Below are 21,539 nucleotides of genomic sequence, written 5' to 3' on the forward strand. Positions count from 1 at the left end.
CTCTGGTTTTGGTTTCTCCACCCAAAGTTTGGGTGTTTTCTCCATCCAGGGTGAAAGGTGTTGGAGTAGGGGTCATTCTGAGGTTGTCTTGAAGGATTGCCCATGTAATTCACTTGCTCTAGAGAGGATTGTCCATATTCCATGCCTTTACCTTGAGAAAATCCATTACTCATACCATAGGAATTCTCTTGAGTGCTTACTGTCGAGATTTGCATTCCTCTTAGGTGTTGAGTAATTGCATTCATTTGCTGGGACAAAATCTTATTTTAAGCTAACAGAGTATCCAAAGTACTTAACTCTATGACTCCTTTCTTTGATGATCTTTCAGAAGAGTAAAGATATTGATTGTTGGCCACCATCTCAATCAATTCTTGTGCTTCCTCAGTGGTTTTCTTCATATATAAAGATCCTCCAGTTGAAGTGTCCAGTGCCATCCGTGAGGTGGGCGTGATTCCATCATAAAATATTTGAGCTGGACCTAGTCAGCAAACATATTATCAGGGCACTTTCTGAGCATCTCTTTAAACCTCTCCCAAGCTTCATATAGGGATTCTCCTTCTTACTGTCTGAAGGTCTGAACATCAGTTCTGAGCTTAGTAAGCCTCTGAGGTTGAAAGAATTTGTTTAGGAACTTAGTGACCAAATCCTCCCATGTAGCTATGCTCTCCTTGCGCTGATTCTCTAACCACTGCTTAGCCTGATCCCTTATAGCAAAAGGGAAGTGCAACAGACGATAAACCTCTGCCGAGATGCCATTTGTCTTGACTGTATCACAAATTTGGAGAAAGTTAGAAATAAACAAATTTAGATCCTCCTGTGGGCTTCCATTGAATTAGCAGTTCTTTTGAACCAATGTGACAAGTTATGGCTTCAATTCAAAATTGTTGGCTTGGACAGTAGGTGCAATGATATTGCTTCCACAACTATCTGGATTAGGATTAATGTATGACCCGAGAGTCTTCCTTGGTGGATTTAGTGGTGCGTGTACGCAAACCCCGCACTTCCGTACAGTAGTACCACCAAAGGCACTGGGTCATCCAAGTAATATCTGAGCGAGTCAAGGTCGATCCCACGAGGATTGTAGTTTGAAGCAAGCTATGGTTATCTTGCAGGTCTTAGTCAAGCAGATAGAAGAATTGGATTTGGAAGATGGAATTATAATGATAATCTTAAAACCTAGATGAATATCTGTAATGGATGAGGCTTGGAGTTGCTTTGTCTTTCTGAATTAAATATGGTAGTACTGTTTCCTTTGTTTGTGAGTGATTTCTTCAATGGCAGGCTGTATGTGATTGACACTAGTTTGAGCAGCTACCAATACTCCTCCGGATCTGAACCCCAGGTTTAGTGCGGATCTATATCTTCTTGAAGGTGAAGCGTGTACAGTCTATTCTCCTTCATGATCCTACTCAAAATGACACAGACAAGGTCGGATCTTCCGGATCAGAGAATTCTGTATCTTTGGTTCTAGTCTCTACCACAGAGATCATAATCTCCCCAGAAATTAGCTGAATTGATGTCTCGAGAAGTCCCCAACGAAATCGTGGATTAGCCGTCTGAGAGACGTATATTCAAGTTGGTGGTTCATCATTGTTCGATGAAAGACACACTCTGAACCCATATAGAATGTGATAACCTTATTCCAGTTCAACGCATTCATATTGATGAAGAACGAATATACGTCTGAGAATTAATCAAACACGGATCGAAGAGAAACAGTAATACTTTTATTAATTCATGGGACTCAGCAGGGCTCCTCCCCTCAACCTAGGAGGTTTAGAAACTCATACTGAAAGTAAAAACAAAGTAAAAACGAAAATAGGGCTGAATGGTGTATGATGTCTCTGAAAATCATGTAAAACACTTTAAATACTAAGCAGATGATTAGTAAGGGTAAAACATTATATTTAGTGCTAAAATCCACTTCTGGGGCCCACTTGGTGAGTGTTTGGGCTGAGCTTTGATGAGATCCACGTGCTATGAGGCTCCTTGGGCATGGAACGCCAGCTAGGGGGTCCTCTTTGGGCCTTTGGACGCTAGGCTCTGCTCTTTGGGCGCTAGACGCCTGGAAGGGGGCAGGAAGCTGGCGTTGGACGCCAGTTTTGGGCCTTCTAATCCAAAGCAAAGTATGGACTATTATATATTACTGTAAAGCTCTGGAAGTTAGCTTTCCATATCCGTTGAGAGCACTCCATTTAAACTTCTGTAGCTCCAAAAAAGCTCTTCCGAATGCAGGCAGGTCAGATCTGGACAGCATGTGCAGTGCTTTCTCTGTGTCTGAATCAGCCTTCTGCTCCAATTCTTCAATTTCAGCCAGAAAATATCTGAAATTGCCCAAAAACACAAAAACTCATAGTAGAATCCAAAAATGTGAATTTAACACTAAAACCTATAAAAACTTAATAAAAACTAAATAAAAACTACTAAAAACTATATGAAAGTGATGTCAAAAAGCGTTTAAAATATCCGCTCATCAATTAGCATTATTATTCTCTGCCATGTGTGACTCAGATAATTCTTCCTCAACCACTTCTTCTGTCTCTTCTTCATCTAATTGATTTCTAGCTTGTTTTTTCTCCCGCCGAAGAGTTCTTTCAATTTCAGGATCATACTGAAACGGTTCTTTATCCATGTTTTTCTGCATAGACAAAAACAACAAGGAAATCAAATTGGAACTCCCTTCACAATATCGAAGGAAATTCCCAGAGGGGAAATAAAAATCAAAACAGTAAATAAACAACATTAAAAAGGTCTAATCTAGGTAATCAATTGATTGTCAGTTTGTTGACCGCAATTAATCCCCGGCAACGGCGCCAAAAAACTTGATGCCGGATTTTTACAATCCACAAAACACCGACAAGTGCACCAGGTTGTATCAAGTAGTAACCTCAGGTGAATGAGGATCGATCCCATGAGGATTAACGAGTTGAGCAAGCAAAATCATTTGATTAATCTAGTCAGACAATCAAATTAGGGTTTTGAAGGCTTTTGAACATAAACAGTAACTAAACAAGGTAAAACAGAAACAAACAGTGAGTATGAACAAGATAATATGATTGAGAAAGCTAAGGTTTCAGAGATGTTAGTTGTCTGTATCAATACTTTTCACTTTCTATTCTAATCATGCAGCAATTCTTTTATGGCAAATCATTAGTAATTAAACCTCAATCCTTGGTGATTCAATTTCTCTTTACCCTAAATGCTAATTCCTTAGTCACTTAATCAAGAAAAGAGTTGAAGAACATTTCTGATTTATAAAACCACATAATTCATAAGAGTTTGAACTAGTTGATTCTATATCACTTATCAATCCAATTTCAAAACTTACAAATTATGAGAATCGGTTTTCAAGCTTAATTTAATTAATCAATTTTTCAAAAGATTAAGAAAATTCAAGTCAGGGAGGAATTGTTTCCCAACATATTCCAACCCTTTGAGATGAAGAACAAAAACCTTTTCTTAAAGAGGAATCAGTTGCATAAATTAGAAATAGAAAAAATTTATTGCATTAATTCATAGACTAACAGAGCTCCTAACCTAAACCGAGGAGAATTAGAAACTCATGCTTGTTCTTGAAATCCTTAAGAAATTAAAATTGCAAAGTGACCAACTACCGAAGAGGTGAGAACCCTCTTCCCTAAATACTAACCTAGATAAAATAGAATTCAAATTCAAATTTCAAAAACAAATTAAAATCTAAAACAGAATCAAATCTTTTCCTAATTATTCTCCACCGAGAAGATATCTTTCTTGATTCCTTGTGATCTTTAATAACTGTCAACATTAATTGTGAATGATCCTCTAGAGTTGAAATTTTTGAAGAACAGAAAGTCTTGAATTGAGGTTCTGGAAGAGGCAATGAGTCCCAAGTTGTACGTGGCTCAATCCACGTTATACTTGACTTGAAAGTGTGCTCCTGGAGTGTCATTTATGGGCTCACGTACAACGTGAAATAGCTACGTTGTACGTGAGCCAATTTCCTTAAGTTGCTTTCCCTAACGTAGTACATGAGAAACTCCATGTATTACTTGAAATTCAACCTTTGCGTATGCACACTTTGCCAAATTCTTCTATTTTGTGCGTACGCATGCATGTGTGTGTATGCACATCTTCTGCATAGTACGTATGATTGCCTACACACTACGTGAACCTTTTAATGTTTGTGGGTTGTGCGTACGCACAGGTGTGTGCGTACGCACACTTTCTTTTCCTCCTTTCACGTAGTATGTAGTCTTGTTTGCGTACAATGCCCATTTTTTTCCTTTTTGCTTTCCAGAAGCTTTCTGTTTCAGAGAGCTTTCTATTTTCATGATTCTTCTGTTCCAGGAAGCTTTCTGTTTGCATGCTTTTCATTCTGTTTCTTCTGTTTTCCTTCTAAAGCTTTCTATAATCAATCAATTCAACTAATCAAAGTAATATTCATTCTAACCTTAAATTCATTGATTATTTAACAGAAATTCTTAATAAATCACTTGAAATTAAGAAGAAAAAACACTAAAGATGTGCACGCATCACAACACCAAACTTAAAATCTTGCTTGTCCTCAAGCAAGCGAAGAATCATGGCTTAATCAAAATTCTTAACCCTATGATATAGGAATAAAGGATTGCAATCTAAATAAGTCTGGACAACCGTTTCACTTATGCACAGTTCAACAATTGATTAGAATCTTTCAAGACTTTTGTCCGGATTAGATTATGGAATCCTTTATTGAATCATCAACTTGAAGCAAACTTTTTTACTTTCTTTCCATCATTTAAGTTCATTGGGTGCTTTGCACTTTGAGCTTAGCCGTGACTCTTAATGTTTTCTTTTGGCTTGATACATAAATACCACAAGCACATAGTTGGGGAGCTCTTTGAGCTTATTCTGTCTTTTCATTCTTTCCCACCATTGGTGCTCAGAGCCTTTGGCTTTCACTTTTTTTAGGGGGGTGCTTTGAATTATAAGTCTAACCGTAACTTCTAAATGCTTTGTTCTTCAAGCTTCTAGCTTGATACATAAGCACCACAAGCACTTGACTAGGATGCTCTTTGAGCTTATTTTTCTCTCAATTTCCTTAGTCAGTGGTGCTCAGAGCCTTTGGTTTCTCTTATAACCTCTTTTTCTTACTTTTTATTTCTTATGTTGTTGCTTCTTCAAGGTTTTGTCAAGTATAAGGACTCCATAATGGTCCTCTAGACTAAAGCCTCAAGCAATGTTGCTCAGATCATGTTGAGCATTCTTAGTTAGTTTGGCTTCCCAAACCCAAATTGTCCTGCTCTTTTATTAAACTTCCCAGCACATGATTGATACAAAAAATTTGTATCTCTACAAAATTTCTTGGGTAAGTATACCGAATTTGTCGTCAAGTAAAAACTCACAATAGAGTGAGGTCGAATCCCACAGGGATTGATTGGTTGATCAACTTTAATCAGAGGGATTGTCTAGTTGAACTGAACATAATTGAGTTGAGATTGCAGAAATTTAAATGGCGAGAAACGTAAATAGCAAGAAATGTAAATGACGGAAAGGTAAATAACTGAATTAAACTGCTGGAATGTAAATTGCTAAATGTAAAGTGCAGAAAGTAAATAGCAAGAAATTAAATGGGAATGGGAGTAATGAACATCAAAGTAAACAGAATATAGAGAATGGGAAAATGAGAATGGGGAAGCTCATTGGGTTTAGGAGATGTTGCATTCTCCAGATCAAGTTCATTCTCATATCTTCCTCAATCCATGCAACTCATTGATCTCTTGGCAATCTTAGGTGATTGACTCCCAATTCTTTGGCAATTCAATCTCTCTAAGCTTGAACAATTGCCCAATTCCTTGATCTAATTGCTCATGGGAAGAGATGAAGTACGGTCACTGATTATACCACATACTTTTCTAGATCAAAGCATCGGGAGGATTATATGTCACTATATCCGACCAACCCCCAATCTAGTCCAACATGAGAAAGTATTTCTAGCATGATTCCCTCATTCTTCTTCCAAAGTTCTGAGGGAATCCAAGTGTAAACAATTTCTCTTCCGAGACAATTGCACAATTGGATGAAGTCCGAAAGCTTTCAAGAAAATCAAAGAGAATGAATAGAAGAAGAACAATAAGAACTATTATTGATCCATTGAATTACAACAGAGCTCCCTCCCACAATGAAGTGGGGTTTAGTTGATCATAGCTCTGGAAAATGAAAATAAAAATGTAAAGTGCATCCAAAGTAAACTAACTATAGAGAACAGTAAATGAGTGTTTACAATTCCGGATTCCCGAATTTTTCAATCCCCTTTTTCTAGTTCAAAACTACTCCTATATATACTACTTCTCTGATACTCAGGTGAGTCTTCAAGTATCTGAATGTAGGCCCTTGGTCTTAGTTGAAGCAGTTAACAAACTCTTTGGGCTTTTCTCAGCTTTCTGAAAGGGTTTAGTTGAGCACGTTAGTGTGGTCGTTAGTGTGGCCGTTAGTGTGAGTAATGTCATGTTTAGTTGCACGACTCGATAACGTTAGTGATACCAACGTGGTCACTATCGTTATAAACCTCTTGAATCCACGTTACTTCTGGCGTTAGTGGCACTAACGTGGCCACTAACGCCACACCTTGCCTCAGCCAACGTTGCTCCTGGCGTTAGTGGCATTAACGTGGCTACTAACGCCACCAATTTGCCTTTAATCACACCATCGCTGGCGTTAGTGGGCAGTAACGCCACCACTAATGCCACAAAGTCTCTTCTTGTCACGTTAGCACTGGCGTTAGTGGCACTAACGCATCCCTGGGTGGGTAACGCCACCACTAACACCACTTTTTCTTGACTTCTCCACGTTAGTCTTGGTGTTAGTGGCATCAACGTTGCCACTAACGCCACCAAGCCATCCATTGCCCACGTTATTATTGGCATTAGTGTGCCTAACTTGGCCACTAATGCCACCAATCCTTGGTTAGTCCACGTTGGTGCTGGCGTTAGTGTGCCTAACTTGGCCACTAACGCCACCTTGTCTCTGCTTCTTCCTTGCCTGTAATCAATCAAAAAAGTGCATCAAAGCCTTGCTATAATCACAAGATAATGTATCGTTCATTGCGTCAATTAGTTATTTGCATTAATCTCATGAAAATATTTATAATTCACAATGTTTGATTGAATCAAGACATGCATACATAACTTATCCATATGCTTGCTTATTGACTAAGAAAATGCATGAAACTAACCTAAAACATACTAAAAATGGCTTGTAAAACTAGCCAAGATGCCCTAGCATCACAACACCAAACTAAATCTTGCTTGTCCCCAAGCAAGTGATAAAACATAAGAAGAATGAATGAAAACATAAAGAGATATGAGTCCTTATTGAGAGATTTCAATCCTAGTTCATGGAGTTTCATGCATGACAACTTAAGTTCATATTCTTACTGGTTTCTAGGCCATAATATGCTCTTATATACTCAGTCTGTTGCCTTCTATGAGACTCTTATTCCTTGATCCTTAGCTTAACTTTTTGTTTTCTTTTTTTTTCTTGCTAGAGGTTTATTACTTTGTTTAGCTAAGTGCTCTGTGTTAAGGCAACTCTTTATGATAAGCTTTTAGCCAACACTCCCGAACCAGTTAGTTCAAGGTTCTAGGTGTTGAAATGCCCCTGAGGACTTACTTACTCAAGCATCTCCTCAACACATACACACCACAGGCACATGGCTTGTTATTCATCCCTGAGACCTTGGTGCCCAGCACCTCTTTGGGTTACTAAATGCTTTGTGACAAGGTTGCTCTTGATAGTGGACTTTTGGTTGATAATCTCGGGTAAGTTAGCCCAAGTTATCAAGTGATGATGCACTCCTTAGAACCTAATCATCCAAGCATATCCTTGTACAAAACACCACAGGCACATATCTCAAGATTCAAGCTATTGGTGCCTAGCTTTATTGCTTGCTCTCTTCTTTCTTTTTCATTTTCTTTTTCTTCCCATGATCTTTTTATTCATCTAAGTCTCATAGAGTGCACATTAAGCTTATATTTCAAGAGATATTCTAACCTTCAACCTTATTGGTGAACCACTAATTAGTTAAGCATTTACCACCACAAATGCTAGGACTTTATTCTGCAAACTTGGACTTCACTCTTCTTTTTCACAACATTTTCTTTTATTGAACTCAAGAACAAAGCATACAATTTAAGCAAGGTGAAATGATATGGTCACTTAAACTAGCAAGCCAAAACAAACCTAAAGAAAACAAAGTAATGCCAATGACTTAAAGACTGAAGGGACATTGATCAACAGGGGTACAATTGCACTTTCAATTGACAAATTTAATCTAGAAACAGTCAAATTACAATACAACCTCTTGATGCCCTCTTGTTTCCTCTTTGTCATCACCATCTTTAGCTTTTGTATCATTCTTTATCTCCTTAGATGATGGTGCATATTCATTCCAAGAGATTGACTGTCTTCTTGCAAAGGTATTGAAAGTTGCTTGCTCTCCAAGCACTTGAGTGGTTAGCATTCATGTATGTTTGTAAGCTTCTGAACTTACTTTGATGTGTAAACACCAAACTTAGTTTCTTACTTACTTCTGTATGCAATGTGTTGTGTGCATGCAATGTGCCATCATGTGCCTTTAGTCTTTTTGAGAAAACAAACTTAAGAGAAATTCTAAAATCAAATGGCTTCTGTGGTTGTTTGGATTTAGTGATTTCTTATGCTAATTGAAGGGTTGCAGTGTGTTCATGTGAAATTAATGGTGTAACACCAAACTTAGTATCACACATTCATCCTTGAATTATTGACTCATGGGATAATCACTTTTAGTGTGAAACACCAAACTTAATTCCTTGCAATGCACAAAAGGTTAACTTGCCCTTTATTAAACAAAGAAAAGAATCAAAAAAAGGTTTACCTCTGGTTAGGTTGCCTCCCAACAAGCGCTTCTTTAACGTCACTAGCTTGACAGTTGTCCTTTGTCAGGGAGGATGGTAGTGTCTCAGGTCTTCCCCTCTCATGGTGAATTTATTTCCACTTCCTTCCTTGAGAATTTCTACATGCTCCAACGAGAAGACTCTATTGATTGTGTACACTTGAGGTAACTGAGATGGGATCATAGGAAAATGGGGTGGTATTGGTGGTTGGTTTCCCCTGGAGAGAAATCTTCTGTAGGGATTTTCTTATTTTTCCACCCTTTTGGCACCTTTTTCTCAAGCCTCTTTTCTCCTTCAAGTGGTGTTTCATTGGGTTTGAATTCAGAAGGACTTTTGTTGATTGTTCCTTGTGAAGATTGTAGCTCTAGTTCCTCCTTGAGTCCTCTAGTTTGTTGCACCACTTGTATTTCTTGTTTTTCCACCAAAGGTGCCTTTAGAGGCTCTGCTTGTGGTTTATTGATTGCTTCTTCCAAGATTACTTTCTCATAATCAACCTTCATGCATTTGTTCTCTTGGTCTAAATCATGTGAGGGTTTGAAGACATAAAAGATTAGCTGTTCATCATGTATTCTAAGCATCAACTTCCCTTTCTCAACATCTATTAGTGCTTTGGCTGTGGCTAAGAATGGTCTCTCCAGAATGATTGGTTGAAGATAACTTTCTTCCATCTCAAGAATAACAAAATCTGTAGGGAGGAAGTACTTCCCTACCTTTATCAGCATATTTTCCACCACTCCTAGTGCTTGCTTGTAAGTATTGTCAGCCAACTGAAGGACTATTTTTGTGGGTTTTAATTCATTTATTTGCATCTTCCACATGAGAGACAGGGGCATCAAGTTTATACTCGCTCCAAGATCATAAAACCCTCTATAAATCAACATATCCCCTATAGCACAAGGGATATGGAAGCTTCCTGGATCCTTCTTCTTTTTGGGTAAGTCCTTCTGAATAAGGGCACTGCACTCTTTAGTCATCACTACTGTCTGTCCACCCTTCAAGGGATTCTTCTTTGTTAGCAACTCTTTCATGAATTTGATATATAAAGGCATTTGTTGGAGTGCTTCAATGAAGGGGATGTTGATATGGAGGGATTTGAATATCTCTAGAAACCTAGAGGACTTCTTCTCTTTGTCACCACCCTTGAGCCTTTGAGGATATGGTGCTTGTGGCACGTAAGGTTTCAAGACTTCCTTCTCCATTAGATCCTCCCTCTGTGCAGGGTTATTTCTTTGTTTTGGCTCTCCCAACTTCTCTTTTGGGGGAATTTCGTTGTGCTCTGTTGACTTGATAGTTTCTTCTTCCAAGGTCTTCTCACTCCTTAGAGTGATTGTCTTACATTCTTCCCATTTCAGGTTCTTTATTTCTCCTCTTAGGTTCTTTTCAGTATCACTTGAAAAGCTGTTTGTAGTTTGGGTTATCTGTTGAGAAAGATATCCCACTTGTGTCTCAAACTTCTTAATGGCAGCTCCTTGATTTTGTAGATTGGATCTTACTTCCTCCTTGAAAGCGTTGTTGTCCTTAGATTCCTCCAAAAGCTTTCCCAGTAGGTTCTCTATTCTTGATAGCTTGTCCTCAGGAGGAGAGTATGAAATTGGGTTGGAAATTGAAGGTTGAGGATGGCCATTTTGTGCTTGGTAGTGAGGTTGGAAGGAAGTGTTGTGTGGGGCTTGATATGGTCTTTAGTTGGAGGATTGATGATTGAGGTTGTTGTAATGGTTGGGGTTTTGTGGTTTGTGATCCTGGGTTTGGCTTTGCTGGCCTCCCTACCTAAATTTTGGGTGGTTCTTCCAACCAGGATTGTAGGTTTTGGAATGGGGATCATAGAGTTGACTTGATGTATTTCCAACATAATTATCTTGTTCCCAATCATATCCTTCCTCTGTATTTCTTTCTTCTTGAACTGTTGGTTAGGTGTTGATTGCTGCCACCTGAGTTTTCTCCATTTGCTTGGTGAGCACTGCCAATTGATTGGTGATCAGTTTGTTCTGAGCTAATAGAGCATCCATCTGGCTCAACTCCATCACTCCTCTATTGGTGCTCCGATATGAGGCATATAAGTACTCATTGTTAGCCACAGTTTCAATGATATCTATGGCCTCTTCTATGGTCTTTTTGGTATTGAGAGAGCCTCCTGAAGAGTGGTCCATGGCCTTCTTTGCTTTTCTAGAAAGGCCTTCATAGAAAATGTGCAGTTGCACCCATTCGTTGAATATATCAGGGGGACATCTTCTTGTTAGCTCCATATACCTTTCTCATGCTTCATATAAGGTTTCTCCATCTAGTTGTCTGAACCTCCGTTCTCAGCTTGATTATCCTCTGTGGAGGATAGAACTTTGTTAGAAACTTGTTGACAACATCCTCCTATGTGGTAAGACTTTCCTTGGGAAAGGATTCAAGCCACTTAGATGCTTTGTCCCTAAGAAAAAGGGAAACAAGAGCAACCTATAGGTGTCAGGGTGAACACCATTGGCTTTCACAGTGTCACAGATTCTCAGGAATGTAAATAGATGTTGGTTGGGGTCTTCTTGGGCACTCCCTCCAAATGAGCAATTATTCTGGACTAGGGTGATGAGTTGAAGCTTAAGTTCAAAATTATTGGCATGAATAGAAGGTTTCAAGATGCTGCTCCCATAATTCCCAGGATTGGGATTGATGAAAGAGCCTAGGACTCTTCTCTCATGCACTACATGATTACCAGCACCTTCTCCAACATGATTTCCAATACCTTCTCCATGATGGTTATTCATATCATCAACCATGTCTATATCCAGATCCTCTTCCTCTTTTTCTTCACCAATAGCCCTCTTGCCTCTTACTTCTCTCCTTCGTCTAAAGAGAGTCCTCTCAGGTTCAGACTCAAAAGAGGTTGAAGCTCCTCTTCTTCTACCTATCATACACAAGATAGCAACATACAAAAGAGCACAGTGAAGGAATCCACCCTTGTGAAAAGAGTGTGGTTAGAGTGATTGATTCAAATTGTCAAACAGTTAGTGGATTAGTGTGCATAAGAATGTAAATAAACAATAAAAAGTAAGTGAAATTGCTGGAAATTAAAGTGACTAACTAAAAGTAAACCAATTAACAAAAGAAAAGCAAAATATTCAATCTAGTTATCTCTTGATTTAATCATTGTCAATGCAAAATCAATCCTGGGGCAACGACGCCATAAACTTGATACGAAAAATTTGTATCTCTACAAACTTCCTTCGGCAAGTATACCGAATTTGTCGTCAAGTAAAAACTCACAATAGAGTGAGGTCGAATCCCACAGGGATTGATTGGTTGATCAACTTTAATCAGAGGGATGGTCTAGTTGAACTGAACATAATTGAGTTGAAATTGCAGAAATTTAAATGGCGGGAAACATAAATAGCAAGAAATGTAAATGACAGAAAGGTAAATAGATGAATTAAGCTGCTGGAATGTAAATTGCTGAATGCAAAGTGCAGAAAGTAAATAGCAAGAAATTAAATGGGAATGGGAGTGATGAACATCAAAGTAAACAGAATATAGAGAATGGGAAGATGAGAATGGGGAAGCTCATTAGGTTCAGGAGATGTTGCATTCTCCGGATTAAGTTCATTCTCATCTCTTCCTCAATCCATGCAACTCATTGATCTCTTGGCAATCTTAGGTGATTGAATCCCAATTTCTTGACAATTTAATCTCTCTAAGCTTGAACAATTACCCAATTTCTTGATCTAATTGCTCATGGGAAGAGATGAAGTACGATCACTGATTATACCACATACTTTTCTAGATCAAAGCATCAGGAGGATTATATGTCACTATATCCGACCAACCCCCAATCCAGTCCAGCATGAGAAAGCATTTCTAGCATGATTCTCTCATTCTTCTTCCAAATTCCAAGGGAATCCAAGTATGAACAATTTCTCTTCCAAGACAATTGCACAATTGGATGAAGTGCGAAAGCTTTCAAGCAAATCAAAGAGAATGAATAGAAGAAGAACAATAAGAACTATTATTGATCCATTGAATTACAACAGAGCTCCCTCCCCCAATGAAGTGGGGTTTAGTTGATCATAGCTCTGGGAAATGAAAATAGAAATGTAAAGTGCATCCAAAGTAAACTAACTATAGAGAAGAATAAATGAGTGTTTACAATTCCAGATTCCCAGATTTTTCAATCCCCTTTTTCTAGTTCAAAACTACTCCTATATATACTACCTCTCTAATACTCAGGTGAGTCTTCAAGTATCTGAATGTGGGCCCTTGGCCTTAGTTGAAGCAGTTAACAAACTCTTTGGGCCTTTCTTAGCTTTCTGAAAAGGGTTTAGTTGAGGCAATAGTCACGTTAGTGTGGCCGTTAGTGTGAGTAACGTCATGTTTAGTTGCACGGCTTGATGACGTTAGTGACACCAATGTGGTCACTAACGTTAAAAACCTCTTGAATCCATGTTACCCCTGGCGTTAGTGGCACTAACATGGCCACTAATGCCACACCTTGCCTCAGCCAACGTTGCTCCTGGCGTTAGTGGCATTAACGTTGCCACTGATGCCACCAATTTGCCTTTGATCACACCATCGCTGGCGTTAGTGGGAACCAACGCCACCACTAACGCCACAAAGCCGCTTTTTGTCACGTTAGCACTGGCGTTAGTGGCACTAATGTTGCCACTAACGCCACTCCTCCTTGAAGCCCTTGCCATTGCTGGCGTCAGTGGGTGGGTAACGACACTGATGAGTGAATAATTTATACGCTTTTGGCATTATTTTTAGGTAGTTTTTAGTATGATTTAGCTACTTTTTAGTATATTTTTATTAGTTTTTAAATAAAAATCACATTTCTGGACTGTACTATGAGTTTGTGTATTTTTCTGTGATTTCAGGTATTTTCTGGCTAAAATTGAAGGACCTGAGCAAAAATCTGATTCAGAGGCTGAAAAAGGATTGCAGATGCTGTTGGATTCTGATCTCCCTGCACTCGAAACGGATTTTCTGGAGCTACAAAAACCCAATTGGCGTGTTCTCAATTGTGTTGGAAAGTAGACATCTAGGGCTTTCCAGCAATATTTAATAGTCCATACTTTGCGCGAGTTTTGACGACGCAAACTGGCGTTCAAACACCAACTTCCTGCCCTATTCTGAAGTTAAACACCATAAACAGGTTACAAACCAGAGTTAAACGCCACAAACAGGCTGCAACCTGGCGTTTAACTCCAAGAATAGTCTCTACACTTGAAAGCTTCAATGCTCAGCCCAAGCACACACCAAGTAGGCCCCGGAAGTGGATTTCTGCACTATCTGTACTTAGTTACTCATTTTCTGTAACCCTAGTTACTAGTTTAGTATAAAAACTACTTTTAGAGATTTATTTTATGTCTTTTGATCGAGTGATCCAGTTTTCATATTTCAAAACTGAGACCTTTGTACACGTTTGGAGGCTAGCCTCACGGCCATGCCTAGACCTTTCACTTATGTATTTTTAACAGTGGAGTTTCTACACCCCATAGATTAAGGTGTGAAGCTCTGCTATTCTTCATGAATTAATGCAAAGTACTATTTTTTTCTATTCAACTCAAGCTTATTCTTATTCTAAGATATTCACTCGCACTTCAACCTGTTGAATGTGATGATCCATGACACTCATCATCATTCTCACCTATGAACGCGTGCCTGACAACCACTTCCGTTCTATCTGCAATAGCTTGAGTGTGTATCTCTTAGCCTCCTGGTTCATGATCAGAGTCTTCGTGGTATAGGCTAGAATTATTGGCGGCCATTCCTGAGATCCGGAAAGTCTAAACCTTGTTTGTGGTATTTCGAGTAGGATCTGGGAAGGAATGACTGTGACGAGCTTCAAACTCGCGAGTGTTGGGCATAGTGACAGACGCAAAAGGATCATTGGATCCTATTCCAACATAATCGAGAATCGATAGATGATTAGTCGTGCGGTGACAGCGCATTTGGACCATTTTTACTGAGAGGACGGATGGTAGCCATTGACAACGGTGATCCCCCAACATAAAGCTTGCCATGGAAAGGAGTATGAATGATTGAATGAAGACAGTAGGAAAGCAGAGATTCAGAAGGAGCAAAGCATCTTCATACGGTTATCTGAAATTCTCACCAATGAATTACATAAGTATTTCTATCTTATTTTATATTTTATTTATATTTTAATTATCAAAACCTCATAACCATTTGAATCTACCTGACTGAGGTTTACAAGATGACCATAGCTTGCTTCAAGCCGACAATCTCCGTGGGATCGACCCTTACACACGTAAGGTTTATTACTTGGACGATCCAGTGCACTTGCTGGTTAGTTGTGTGAAGTTGTGAAAAGAGTTGAGATTAAGATCGTGCGTACCAAGTTTTTGGCACCGTTTCAGAGATCACAATATCGTGCACCAGACACCACTAACGCCACTTTTACTTGAGTTCTCCACGTTAGTTCTGGCGTTAGTGGCATCAACGTTGCCACTAACGCCACCAAGACATCCATTGCCCACGTTATTGCTGGCGTTAGTGTGCCTAACTTGGCCACTAATGCCACCAATCCTTGGTTGGTCCACGTTGGTGCTGGCGTTAGTGTGCCTAACTTAGCCACTAACGCCACCTTGTCTCTACTTCTTCCTTTCCTGCAATCAATCAAACAAGTGCATCAAAGCCTTGCTATAATTACAAGATAATGTATTATTCATTGTATCAATTAGTTATTTGCATTAATCTCATGAAAATATTTATAATTCACAATGTTTGATTGAATCAAGACATGCATACATAACTCATCCAAATGCTTGCTTATTGACTAAGAAAATGCATTAAACTAACCTAAAACATACTAAAAATGGCTTGTAAAACTAGCCAAGATACTCTGGCATCAATGATTAATTACTCACATTCAGAAGCAAGCACAATTATAGTTGTGTGTTGTGATGGAAATGTGAAAATATGTACTTGACAATTAGAAGTCTTAAATGCATTATATAAGATAAAAACATTTGATACGCATGCATATTATTAAAAAGGAATGAGACAACCTTAGTTCTTGATGCCTTTCTCTTCATCATCTTTTTCTTCATCACCTTTTCGGCTATGTAGAACATAGCCTCCAACACCAAACTTAGAATGATTGCTTGTCCTCAAGAATAAAAGAAAAGAAAAAGTAATGGTGATGGAAACAGGTTTATTAAGTAAAATAATTCAATTAATGCATAGGCTTATTCAATTAAAAGAATCAAAATCATAATAGAATGAAAGGTATGCCCAAATAAAATAAGATAATGAGGTTGTTTGTAACAGCCCAGACCACCCGCTAGCACGATATTGTCCGCTTTGGCACACAAGGCCTCACAGTTTTGCCTTTGACGATAGGGATGATAGCCGAAGCCCCCCACACTCACTCGTCAAAACGCATCATGCTAGGGAGAGATATCCACACCCTTATAAGGCATGCTTCGTTCCCCTCCCCAACCAATATGGGACCTTACAATCCACCCCCTAAGGGAGCCCAGCGCACTCGCTGGCACATCGATCCGGGCTCCGACTCTGATACCATCTGTAACAGCCCAGACCACCCGCTAGCATGATATTGTCTGATTTAGCACACAAGGTCTCACGGTTTTGCCTTTGAAGATAGGGATGATAGCTGATGAGCAGATAATTTATACCCTTTTTGGCATTATTTTTACATAGTTTTTAGTATGTTTTAGTTAATTTTTATTATATTTTTATTAGTTTTTATGAAAAAATCACATTTATGGACTTCACTATGAATTTGTGTGTTTTTCTGTAATTTCAGGTATTTTCTGGCTGAAATTGAGGGACCTGAGCAAAAATCTGATTCAGAGGCTGAAAAAGGACTGCAGATGCTGTTGGATTCTGACCCTCCTGCACTCGAAGTGGATTTTCTGAAGCTACAGAAACCAAATTGGTTCACTCTCAATTGTGTTAGAAATTAGACATCTTGGGCTTTCCAGAAATATATAATAGTCCATACTTTGCCCGAGATTTGATGGCTCAAACTGGCGTCCAAAGCCAGCCAAAAACTTTCTGGCATAAAACGCCCAAACTGGCACCAGAATTGGAGTTAAATGCCCAAACTGGCACCCAAGCTGGCGTTTAACTCCAAGAATAGCCTATGCACGAAAAAGCTTCATTGCTCAGACCAAGCACACACCAAGTGGGCCCCGGAAGTGGATTTCTACAGTATCTGCACTTAGTTACTCATTTTCTGTAAACCTAAGTTACTAGTTTAGTATAAATAGCACTTTTTACTATTGTATTCGGATCTTTTGGATCCAGTTTTCATACTTTGGAGCTGAGACCATTGTTCATATTTAGGAGGCTGGCCATTCGGCCATGCCTAGACTATTTTCACTTATGTATTTTATATGGTGGAGTTTCTACATCCTATAGATTGAGGTATGGAGCTCTGCTGTTCTTAATGAATTAATACAATTACTACTGTTTTTCTATTCAATCACGCTTGATTCTATTCTAAGATACTCACTCGTACTTCAATCTGGAGAATGATATGATCCGTGACACTCATCATTATTCTCAATTCTATGAATGTGTGCCTGACAACCACTTCCGTTCTATCTGAGCTCAACGTAGTCATTGGGCGACAGCTTGAGTGCGTATCTCTTGGATATCTAATACACGGACCGAGTCCGTGAGATTAGTATCTTCGTGGTATAGGCTAGAACCAATTGGCAGCATTCCTGGGATCCAGAAAGTCTAAACCTTGTCTGTGGTATTCCGAGTAGGATCTGGGAAGGGATGACTGTGACGAGCTTCAAACCTACGAATGTTGGGCGCAGTGACATTGTGCAAAAGGATCAATGGATTCTATTCCGATGCTAGCGGAAACCGACAGATGATTAGCCATGCGGTAGCTGTGCCTGGTATTTTTCATCCGAGACGAGAAAACCGACAGTTGATTAGCCGTGCAGAAACCGTAGAGGACCATTTTCACTGAGAGAATCCTACAGCTTACCATGGAAGGGAGCACGCATGATTGGAAGAAGGCAATAGGAAAGCAGAGGTTCAGAAGCAACAAAGCATCTCCAAATGCTTATCTGAAATTCCCACCAATGAATCACATAAGTATCTTTATCTTATTTTATGTTTTATTTATCTTTTAATTATCAAAACCTCATAACTATTTGAATCCGCCTGACTGAGATTTACAAGATGACCATAGCTTGCTTCAAGCCGACAATATCCGTGGGATCGACCCTTACTCACGTAAGGTATTACTTTGACGACCCAGTGCACTTGCTGGTTAGTTGTGCGGAGTTGTGAAAAGTGTGAATCACGATTTTCCACACCAAGTTTTTGGCGCCGTTGCCAGGGATTGTTTGAGTTTGGATAACTGACGGTTCATCTTGTTGCTTAGATTAGGTAATTTTTTTTTTTATGTTTAAGCTTTTTATTTTTATTTTTGAAAAAAAAAATTTAGTTTTCAAAAAAATTCAAAAAAAGAAAAAAAATTTGTTCTTCAGAATTTTTAAGAATGAATTCTAGAGCTTCTTAAGATATGTTGAAGCCTGACTGGCTGTTAAGCCATGTCTAATCTTTTGGACCAAGGTTTCTACTTTCCATTGTAGAAAGGACATGTCTGTAATTGATATGCTGAAGCTTGGCTGGCCATTTGGCCATGTCTAATTCTTTTGGACCGAAGCTTTAGACTAGCATTGCATGAATCCTGGAATTCTTATTAAAAATTTTGAATTTCTTTATTCTCTTTTTCCAAATAATTTTCGAAAAATTACAAAAAAAAAATTAATAAAACCATAAAAACTAAAAAAAAAAATATTGTGTTTCTTGTTTGAGTCTAGTGTCAAATTTTAAGTTTGGTGTCAATTGCATGTTTTTAAAATTTTCTTAAATTTTCGAAAATTCATCATGTGTTCTTTCTTGATCTTCAAGTTGTTCTTGATGATTTTCTTTGTTTAATCTTGTGATTTTCTTGTTTTGTGTCTTTCCTTGTTTTTCATATGCATTTTCAAATTCTTAGTGTCTAAACATTAAAAATTTTTTAAGTTTGGTGTCTTGCATGTGTTTCTTTTCTTAAAAACTTTCAAAAATATGTTCTTGGTGTTCATCTTGACATTCAAAGTGTTCTTGGTGTTCATCTTGACATTCAAAGTGTTCTTGCATGCATTTCTTGTTTTGATCTTAATTTCTTATGTCTTGTGTCTTTTTGTTGTTTTTCTCTCTCCTCATTAAAAAATTCAAAAATCAAAAAAATATATTTCCCTTATTTTACTCATAAATTTTGAAATTTTGGGTTGACTTAGGAAAAAATTTTTAAAATTTAGTTGTTTCTTGTTAGTCAAGTCAAAATTTCAATTTAAAAATTCTATCTTTTCAAATCTTTTTCAAAAATCAAATCTTTTTCATTTTTCTTTCATGTTTTCGAAAATCTCAAAATTAATTTTCAAAATCTTTTTCTTATTTTTACTTCATATTTTCGAATTTATTACCAACATTTAATGTTTTGATTCAAAAATTTTCAACTTGTTACTTGCCTACTAAGAAAGGATCAATCTTTAAATTCTAGAATAATATCTTTTAGTTTCTTGTTAGTCAAGTAATCAACTTTAATTTAAAAAATTAAATCTTTTTAATTTCCTTTTCAAATCTTTTTCTAACCTCTTATCTTTTCAAAATTTATTTTCAAATCTTTTTCAATTAACTACTTGACTTTTTGTTTTAATTTTAAAAGTTTACTATTTTTTTCAAAATCACCTAACTACTTTTCTCTCTCTAATTTTTGAAAACCACTAACAACTTTTTCAAAAATTTTTTTAATTAACTAATTGTTTTAAATTTTAATTTTATTTTATTTCTTTTAATAAATTTGAATTCTAACTAATAATTAAAATAAAAAAAAATATTTTTCTTTTCTTTTAAATTAAAATTCGAATACTCTCTCTCTCTCATCTCTTTCTATTTATTTTATTTATTTACTAACACTCTTCTTCTTAACATTCGAACCCTCCCCCTCTCTCTGTGTTCGAATTCTTATTCTTCTCCCTTCTTCATTTTATTCTTCTCTTCTTCTACTCATATAAAGGAATCTCTATACTGTGACATAGAGAATTTCTCTTCATTTCTGTTCTCTTCTTTTTCATATGAGCAGGAACAAGGATAAGAACATTCTTGCTGAAGTTGATCTTGAACCTGAAAGGACTCTAAAGAGGAAGCTAAGAGAAGCTAAAGCACAACACTCTGGAGAGGACCTCACAGAAATTTTCGAAAAAGAAGAAGACATGGCAGCCGAAAATAACAACAATGGTGGAGATGCAAGGAAGATGCTTGGTGACTTTACTGCACCAACTTCTGACTTCTATGGAAGAAGCATCTCAATTCCTGCAATTGGAGTAGACAACTTTGAGCTTAAGCCTCAATTAGTTTCTCTAATGCAACAGAATTGCAAGTTTCATGGACTTCCATTAAAAGATCCTCATCAGTTCTTAGCTGAATTCTTACAAATCTGTGACACTGTTAAGACCAATAGGGTTAATCCTAAGGTCTACAGACTCATGCTTTTCCCTTTTTGCTGTAAGAGACAGAGCTAGGATATGGTTGGACTCACAACCTAAAGAAAGCCTGAACTCTTGGGAAAAGTTGGTCAATGCTTTCTTGGCCAAATTCTTTCCACCTCAAAAGTTGAGCAAGCTTAGAGTGGAAGTCCAAACCTTCAGACAGAAGGAAGGTGAATCCCTCTATGAAGCTTGGGAAAGATACAAGCAATTAATCAGAAGGTGTCCTTCTGACATGCTTTCAGAATGGAGCATCTTATGTATATTCTATGATGGTCTGTCTGAATTGTCTAGGATGTCATTGGATCACTCTGCTGGTGGATCTCTTTATCTGAAAAAAATGCCTGCAGAAGTCCAGGAACTCATTGAAATGGTTGCAAATAACCAGTTCATGTATACTTCTAAAAGAAATCCTGTGAATAATGGGATAACTCAGAAAAAAGGAGTTCTTGAGATTGATACTCTGAATGCAATATTGGCTCAGAATAAAATATTGACTCAACAAGTCAATATGATTTCTCAGAGTCTGACTGGAATGCAAGCTGCAACCGGCAGTACTAAAGAAGCTTCCTTTGAAGAAGAAGCTTATGACCCTGAGAATCCTGCAATGGAAGAGGTGAATTACATGGGAAAATTCTATGGAAACACCTACAATCCTTCATGGAGGAATCATCCTAATTTCTCATGGAAGGATCAGTAGAAGCCTAATCAAGGCTTCAATAATAATAATAATAATGGTGGGAGAAATATGTTTGGCAATAACAAGCTTTTTCTATCATCTTCTGAGCAACAGACAGAGAATTCTAAGCAGAGCCTCTCTGACTTAGCAACTATAGTCTCTAATCTATCTAAGACCACTCTCAGTTTTATGACTGAAACAAGGTTCTCCATTAGAAATTTGGAGGCACAAGTGGGTCAACTGAGTAAAAGAGTGGCTGAAACTCCTCCTAGTACTCTCCCAAGAAATACAGAAGAGAATCCAAAAAGAGAGTGCAAGGCCATCAATATACCCAACATGGCCGAACATGGAGAGAGTCAGAAGGCAGTGATTTCCAATGAGGGAGACCTCAATGGACGTCCACTAGCCAATAAGGAGTTCCCCATTGAGGAACAAAAGGAATCTGAG

The 21,539-nt window shown here is 37.9% G+C and overlaps 2 non-coding genes across 2 annotated transcripts; one reads left to right on the plus strand and one right to left on the minus strand.

The window, feature by feature from the left end:
- Positions 1 to 488: 488 nt before the first annotated feature.
- LOC112759977 (small nucleolar RNA R71) lies at positions 489 to 595 on the plus strand. The gene has a single exon (XR_003180436.1). It is a non-coding gene; the product is annotated as a small nucleolar RNA R71 (small nucleolar RNA).
- A 19,951-nt stretch (positions 596 to 20,546) lies between these two features.
- Positions 20,547 to 20,654, minus strand: LOC112761360 (small nucleolar RNA R71). Its single transcript, XR_003181759.1, has one exon. It is a non-coding gene; the product is annotated as a small nucleolar RNA R71 (small nucleolar RNA).
- Between the last annotated feature and the right edge of the window lie 885 nt (positions 20,655 to 21,539).

The sequence above is a fragment of the Arachis hypogaea genome, chromosome 16 (genome assembly GCF_003086295.3).
Source record: "Arachis hypogaea cultivar Tifrunner chromosome 16, arahy.Tifrunner.gnm2.J5K5, whole genome shotgun sequence".
In the NCBI taxonomy this organism is placed as follows: Eukaryota; Viridiplantae; Streptophyta; class Magnoliopsida; order Fabales; family Fabaceae; genus Arachis; species Arachis hypogaea.